Source organism: Miscanthus floridulus, chromosome 18 (genome assembly GCF_019320115.1).
Source record: "Miscanthus floridulus cultivar M001 chromosome 18, ASM1932011v1, whole genome shotgun sequence".
Taxonomy (NCBI): domain Eukaryota; kingdom Viridiplantae; phylum Streptophyta; class Magnoliopsida; order Poales; family Poaceae; genus Miscanthus; species Miscanthus floridulus.
In genome coordinates, this window is record NC_089597.1 from 71,321,149 (window position 1) to 71,330,083 (window position 8,935).

Genomic DNA, 8,935 nt, shown 5'->3' on the forward strand with positions numbered 1-8,935 from the left:
TTGTTTTGATCATTTTTAACAAAAAATATTACTAATATTTGTGATATTAAAAAGTATTATTAGATCTATCTTTTTCTAAACAGTTCTGGCCTATGCGACCTTTTACATATCATCATATCAAATAATTTTCATAAGTGTTATATTATTTCTTTTAACCTCAGTCAAAGTTACAATAGTTGGATTACACTATGTAAAACAAAAGCAAATAGCAGACATCCTCTTCTAGCGACGCGCGAACGTATAAAATGCGCAAAGACGCGTCTAGACAAAGCGCGTTGCAGAGAATTAATTACTTAGATCAATTTAGAATTTAGGAGTAGCTGAGGTTAGCCTATTGATAGTAGAATTAATTACTTAGATCAGATTTAGAATTGTATTGAATGGAGGTAGCTGAGGTTAGCACTATGTCGTCTATGTTAGTTCTCTTCTTGTTTATTGCTGCGATTTATTGCTACACGACGCAAAACAACGGCACAACTGACTGTCCGTTTGAGTGTCGTGAGAGAAAAACTAATGTTCAGTAGCTGAAAGCGAACAGGACGGTTGGTATGGACGTGGCGTCATCAGGTCGTCATTGGATTGGAGGCGCCCGATTGGTGGATGGAGGGTAATCCGAGCCCGTGCGACGATAAAATCATGGGAAGCACCGGAGGCTTGTCATGGTATCGACGTACAAGGGAGCGGCCAGGCGCAGAGGCCATCATGTCATGGCAGTAGCGCCCTCGTAACCGCATCCCAGCTCGGCTTCAGGCAGACGCTCGAGCGATGCGCCCGTGGCCGGGGCCCGCTCCCAGGGCGCACACTCCACCTCGTCGGCGTGCACCTGTCGGTCCGCCGTGGAAGCCATCATCGCCGTCAAATATCATCATGCGTCTGGTGCGACCGAGCGCCGAACGGAGCGGCGCCGAGGCCAGCAGCCCTGTTCCGTGTTCCGGCTCTGCGTCCAACCCGGGAGAGCGCAATGAACAAGAGTCGAGGCCTCAGCCGGAGCCGGCCGAGCAGCAGCAGCAGCAGGCAAGCAGTATTGCGAGCGCCAAACCAGTATTATACTGCTGCGTCGTGCCGACTTTTGGAGCGGAGCCCGCACCATGATCCAAACTTGAGGTGACCATCGATTGTTTCCTGCACTGTCCCCAGTAATCACCGCACCCCCCCCACGAGATAAGCCACGTCCAGTTTACCGTAAAGTGAATTGGCCACCGGTACGTGTAACACCCTCGGCGTCCTAAACAAATTACCAAACCATGTCATAAGCATTATGTTTATGTAATAATGCATGCGATGGAAGGTGTAGATAACATTTTTGTAACTTCAGATGATCAATAAAAATGTTAAATGATAAGCTATTCCATAACTCATATGTATCAAGAAAGGTTTAAAACTAATTTTTATTGAACAAAAATACTATAGAAAATATATGTGGTGCTTAAATAAAGTTTAGAATATGAACTTTGTAGATGACAATGAAATATTTGCCTGTAGAAAAATAACATTGCTAACCAACATTTCTAATAGCCTAGAAATGCAACATGGAATCAAATTCAACTCAGAAGATTTTTAAGTATATAAACAGCTAGACAATGCCATGTTTGGCAATTTATTTTACGAAATCGGGTTAAGAATAGGTGTTATGTTTTAGCTTGGTTTGGTAGCCTCATATGCTATCTTGAGCATGGTGAAGATGGTTTATGTCTAGAAGCAACCGTTTAGTTGTTATAGGTGCTTTAAAATACATGCACGACACGTTCTTGGTTTGGCCGAGTGGACGCGGTCACCACGCTCGGGCGCACACCGTCGCCGCGTTGGTCGCTCGCACGTGCGCGCGCTGCCGTACGTGGCCAGCCGCAGCTGCCTCTAGCCTGGTAGCCACTGGCCTCTATCGTGCGGAGCCGCTGCTGCTGCTTGCGTGGTCAGTGCGGCGCTGCTGGCTGTCCTGATGCGATGCTGCCCTGCCGACCCGTCCCGCGCCGCGACGCAGACGCTGCCGGTGTCGTCGCCTCACCGTCACGTCCGCGCTTATCTCTGCACCTCTACGCCGCTTGCTGGTCCTGTTCGAGGCCACCACTGCCGCACGCACGTGGCCGTGCTCGCAGTTGCCTTACCAATTATGGCGCTGCGACGCTCGGGCCATGGCCGGTCGGGGATGCGCGCGCTTGTCCTTTGCGTTTGCACACATGCCTTCTCGGTCGCGCCGAGCACTGTCCCGCCAAGGCGAGGCCGTGCTGTGCCACCTACCGGTCCATCTCTCTCTCTGCTTGCCGCTGTTGGAGTCGCGCCCCACGCAATTGACCAGCGAGTGGTCATCTCCTTTCAATTCCGCGCGCTAGTGTCTCCGTCATCATGTCCTCTTGCTGCCCGACCCCACCCCGCCTCGAATGGTGCCCGGTCGAGTTCCAATTTGGCATTTTTCCCGCCGCCGTGCCGAGAACGCCACGTCCGACCATAGACGAGGACAGCCCTCCTACCAACCCTCCCAAGCCAATTCACCTGCACCACTAGTTTCGTCTTGCCTCTCTCTCCACCTTGCGCACGCTAGTTGAACCGCTACCTGCCTCTCCGTCGCCGCTGACGCGACCGCGCCACCACGGTGCACCGCCTCACGGCTCGACTCCACATGGCCACACCTCATCCGCCATCCTCCACCCCAACCGTCACCTCGGCTAGATCCACGGTAGTCTACAGATGCTCCCTCGCTAGCCAGTTAGGTTCTTAGGTGCTCTGGATCGTCGGGGCAGTTGAGCCGCCGCCGCGGACGGCCGCGCGTCGCTACAGCTCGCTCCAGCGCGTCCCACCGCCCCACGTTGCTGCTTGGTGTAGGCGGTTGGATCATAGTAGAAGGTCGACCGGCCAGCGTGAGCCTCTGGTGGCCGCCACGATCATGCCGTGTCATCGCCCACCATGTCGCCGTGCGCTGAGTCGCTGGGGTTACGTGCGGGTGAATTAGGGAAAAGTTAGGGGGTTAAGTGAGAAGGTCTGAGAGAGGAGAAAATAATGTTAGTACTTAATTGTAAATTGGGAGGAGTTTGAGGTCTCTTTTGCAAAATCTCAAACGCGCGCGGGACGCCCCTACCGCGGGCCGTCTCTCGAGTGGGCCGACCCTACCGCGGGCCGTCTCGCGAGCGGGCTGACCTCACGTAGGTTTTCTAATTTATTTTTTGTGCTGATCTTTGGTAAATCATATAAAATCATGTAGGTGTCCAAAAATTATGAAACAAATTTTGTTAGGTTCCTAAAATTATGCTCTATCGGTTGGTGTATTTAGTTCATGTTTATATGTGTTGACATTAGGAGCTATTAAACCATTTGAAGATTTAGTCCTAAAAAATTTATAGTAGATTTATTGTATTATTATGTGCTCACTATAATTTTTGTAGCGTTAGAATAGACTAAGCATTAAGGTAGTAAAATGCTGTTAGTTGTATCCAACACCTTGCTTGATGAAGATGATAGTTGCTTAGCATCTTAGTCATTAGAGCTAGTTTAGTAGCTTGGTATGCGCATTCTTAGTCTAAAGAGTTATTGTTGCCTGAATGCCAAGTGTTGCATCATCATCGCATGCATGTAGAGAACGAGTTGGTGGAGATCATGATCACCGGCGATCACGAGTTCGAGGAGATCATCGAGGAGTACGAGGAGGAGATTCTCGTGAAGGAGGAGGTCCCGGAGCCGTCACTAACAGACTTAGCTGACACCGTGCCTGCCCAAAGCAAGCCTCGCTGTATAACCTCTATTTTATAATTCACCATATATATATATATATATATATATATATATATATATATATATATATATATATATATATATATATATATATATATATATGTGTGTGTGTGTGTGTGTGTGTGTGTGTGTGTGTGTGTGTTGTGCATTTACGTTATAGGAATTTTATGAAAACCACATGCATAGATACACCTGTCCTAAGAGTCTTACTAGTGTAGGTTCGAGTAGATGCTATGTTTAGGTCATCGGTAGCGTGATTAACCTGTCGTTGCTCACAATAGGGGATTATTATTACTCTCATAATAAAATGATGAAAGAAAAAATGGAGACACGGTAGGGATATGGTATGGGTATTGGTGGGTGTAACAGGTTGTATCCCCGCGGTCAACGGGGCTTAGCTTGGTGACACTGTTTTCCTCTGTTTGTGTCGATTAAGACCGTCTGTTGCTGTGGATGGTTGTCAGGTCATAGACTTATTATCCTGAGCACATACATGCTTATGGGAGCGGGAAGGCTCGTTACTCTCTTATCGTGGGTTTCGGCTCTTTCCGGACCGACTGATTGGAGGCGGAGAAAGGTGAAGGTCGAAGCACCATACTGAGACCGGGTCTCAAGTGTGGGGGCTTGGAGTCCAAGTTTAGACGGAGACCTAAACCTCAGTGGCAGGAGTGGAATGGGTTAGTCTTGTTTGTGCCTGGGGTACAAATAGGGCATGTGTTTTGGGGTACCCAGCTGTGATACATTGGTTTGCGAATCGACAGTTTTTGTGAGACGGTACTGACTTGGCTATGGTCTAGCACCGTCGTAAGAACTAGAAGATGAAAGATAGAGAAATTGTTCTGATTGCTTAACCCTTGCTTAAAAGTAGAATAGGTGCTTACCTAGAATGGTTAGCTAATGAAGTAATCATGACTGTAATTAAACTTGATGTTAAGAACGTACTTCTAGTAATGCTTTTTCGCAAATAAAAAAAGAAAATAGCAAATCCATATTGCATATCATATCCTTGAGAGTCGGAAAACTATTCCCACTAGTCGGGTAAGTCTTGCGAGTATATTGTGTACTCAGGGTTTATTTTACCCCTATTGCAGGTGCAGTTTGAGGAGTAGCTCTTGTGTGGAGGATTCTTCTGGTGGGCACAGACGGATCCTTGTATCATTTTCGCTAGATGTTTATTGTCATTCTGCTGATTAATTATCAGCACTCTGAACTCTGGTACTTGTAATAAATAATTTTCAAGAACTCTTGTTATATGAAATGGACTAAGTGTTGTAAGCTCGTACTCATTATTGAATCCTAGTGATAAAACGTGGATTGTTTTGGGTTCTCCCTTTAGGTGGGCTCGACGGAACTGTCCAATGTAGCTAACTTTTGGGGTGCTTAGTGCCTAGTGGAAGACGAGCGCCTCCGAAAATGTGTTATTTCGGGCAGTTCTGCCACGGTATGTCTTGCAATTACTGAAGATTTCAGACTTTCAAAGTGGTTGTGGTGAAGCATGTCTATTTTACTATATAAAACTAACCGTTAAATGATGTTTGTACCCAAATACCTATATACTATATTTGAGATTACACACTACAACACAGACACTTACAACGTATACACTCACCTCTGTGAACGCACTGAGCCAATAAATCCTCGAGATTGACGAAGACCTATCATCCCTGAGATAAGCCACATCCGGTTTATAGTAAAAGTGAATTGGCCATTGGTATGTCTTGCAATTACTGAAGTACTATATAAAACTAACAGTTAAATAATGTTTGTACCCGAATACCTGTATACTATATTTGCGATTACACAGTACAACGCAGACACTCACAACGCACACACACTCACCCCTGTGAACGCACTGAGCTGGTAAATCCTCGAGATCGACGAAGTCTCGCTATTCACAGTACAAAACAGACAGAACCAGGTAAATCTTCGAGATTGACGAAGTCTCGCTATTCACAATACAACGCAGACACTCACAACGCACACACACTGACCCCTGTGAACGCACTGAGCCAGTAAATTCACGCACACACACTGACCCCTGTGAACACACAATCACCCTGTGAAAGCACTAGGGCCGGTAAATTCTCGAGATTAACGAACCGAAAGCACGATACCATTAAATTCTAGAATATTTGCTCGCACAGAGAGTCGATATGAGGACCTGAGATGTTACTGATGCTCTTTTAACCACTGGGCTACAGGGCCTTTCGCATACTATGTTATTTACTGAGGCCAAAATTATAGTTCACTTCGCCACAATTATTCTATTTTTTACTAAATTTTCCAACATCAACAATTTCATATAAATTTCATTAAATCAACCATAAAATATGTTTTAACAATACATTTATTTAATCTTTTTTCTTGGTTAGCCGAGTGTATGATTCATCCGAACTGGTTGGCCTGAGTGCGTGTTGACGATAGAAATATCACTCGGTTCAGTAGTTGGTTTGATTGACCAGGTATATAAACTTGCCGTGGTCCGTCGGGTCCATATGTTTTGATGGCACGAATGTCACTTGGACTGCCTCACTCGGTTGGGTTGTGCCAAGCATCATGTAGCTCATCCTGATTGTCATGCGACCCATCCAAACTAAGTCTCACAAATATATATTACTAAATTTTAACGAAATAGGAAAGCACATCAGGCCTCCTATCGATGGATCCATCATATTGTTACTATTCTCCAGCCATTTTTATTTCACTCAAGCGAACGCGAGCATCTGCTCCAGTGTTCTTTGGGTCCTGCCACTACAAGCTTCTCCGGTTGTGCCCTCGCGCGTAGCCTCAGCATGGAGTGCGCCGCCCGATCCATCATCGTCGACTGCTGCTACGCTGAGCGCGGGTGCAACGGAGAAGACGGCCTACTACGACGAGGGCGAGCACGAGAAGGTATTGCCGCACGCGGCCTGCCTCTGCCTCATGAACGTGAAGCGGACGCGTGGCTGCCTGGCACGCCGTCTCCTTCGTCGGCGTTGCACCGTACCTTAAGGCCACCGCTGTTCTTCGTTCGGCCAAAGCAAGCAGGAGGGGACGGGCGAGTGCGCGTACGGGATCCAGGAAATGATGCTGGCCTTTCCCAACGCGCAGCGCATAGTTTCTTCCGACCTAGATATATTCGTAGACCTGGTTTCTTATCAAGAAACGGTTTCCTCATTTTTTCCCCTCTCTTCGATAAATTGCTTGTCACATCAGCAAATTACTTATATGGCACTACAATTAATACATATAGAAAATACTGTGGTTTCTGCGTTGTGGATGTCCTGATGATACTACTGGAATTGCCTTTGCTTTCTAGAGCGTCAAGTGTAGTAAGTGCCGATGTCTCCCGAAGGAATGAAGAAGATATAAGGTCAGTTTCAGTAGAGATTTTATCTCAGTTTCAACTATATTTTATATTATAGCATATCAGTGGATTTTATGACTTGACAAATTAGTTATGAAAAGAGATAAAGAGAATTTCGTAGTTTTATATATGGATGAAATATGCTTTCATAGTTATCTATACAAAAAAACTGATGTGACAGACTTGAGAAGTGTACCATAAAACTCACCGCTGAGATTGATCAAAGTCCAAGATGTACTACCCGATTTAATTGGTACATGTTTCTATGCATAAGTGAAGGTGATATAAGATGGCTCCAAGTAGAACCTATGTTTATCTTATATGTACCTTATAAATATAAAGGGCTATGACAGGTTGAGGGAGTCCAATCAATTAAATTTAATCTATGTTTATCTTTTATGTCTCTCAAATACTAACTTTTTCAATCTTTGTACTTATCATTCTACAAGCTTCTTGATAGAGTTTGTGAGCATTCTTGATGGCCTGTAGACCTTACAACAACAACTCTATGTGCAACTTCTCGACGGGTTCCTTCCTGGGAAGTGCTCGTGGGTCTTCGTGGCGGGACTGCCACAACTAGTCTTGATGGTTTTGTCAGGTTCATCGTGAGTTGATTGGTTCTACGATCTAGTAAGCGTACTAATGTGTGAGACCATAACTATGTCAACACTTCTAGATGTAAAAATTACAGAAGTTTGACTTTTGATAGAAAAAACTAAAGTGAACTGAATGGAGGCATTATTTGAGCTCTGGGTACGGTATTTTTGTTGTCTCGTTAATTGATCCCACCGGCTATCCTAGCCTACTTTAAGTGACACAGCCTGATGCAGTACGCATCACTACTACATAGAGGATTTGTAGGGGCGGCTTAAGACTATTTGTAGAGGCGGTTTGGCTAGCCGCCTCTACCAAACCGTCTCTATAAATCATGTATTTGTAGAGGCGGTTTCCAGACCGCCTCCTATAAATCGATTTATAGGGACGGCTGGTGCTATCAGCCGCCCCTACAAATCGATTTGTAGGGGCGACTATAGTACAGCCGCCCCTATAATACCTATTTGAAGGGACGGTTCAATCTAGAACCGCCCCTACAGTACGTTTTCTCAAAAAAAAATCAAATTTATAATTCAAATTCGACCGGAACGTATATATATATATATATATATATATATATATATATATATATATATATATATATATATATATATATATATATATATATATATATATATAATTCAAATCTGACCACAAGCACAAGAGCATAAGGTGTTGGTCCCAAGGATTTCCACCTAAGTGAACTGTTACAATTATGTTCACATAGCAACACCAGAAGTGACCCACAAGCGAAGAACATGAATAAACTAGTTAAACGCTACTGTAATAGCAACATACAGTTACTAAGAGTGTGAGACAGATAAAGTCATATATTGTCATAAGTGTGCCAGTGTACACAACAATAATGCCATACACCAATTGCAACTCAGGAACTGCTTTTCTCGCTGCGATCATAAGTTCCATGATAGGAGTGGCTCCTAATCTGCACATTAGGGATGGGGTTAAAGAACAAAGTTACAAACTATACTCAATTCAGAACAAAGTGGGGAGAAAGGAAATAGCTACAGTTATAAAGTAAATAAGTAATGTACACTTTCAAAGAGATCATCAGAAAAAAGTGAATTTTAATCTAAGTACGATTTATATGGATAGACAATATTATAACCACGCTGCCATAAGCTCTCAATCCTCTCATATATAGCGTTAAATACATTTTGTAACAACTAATAAGCAGAAGTAATTAATGTAGTAGGCAGGCCAAAGTTAAATTTGAAAAAAGAAAAAATATTTCTAATGCTATGTCTGACTCAATCC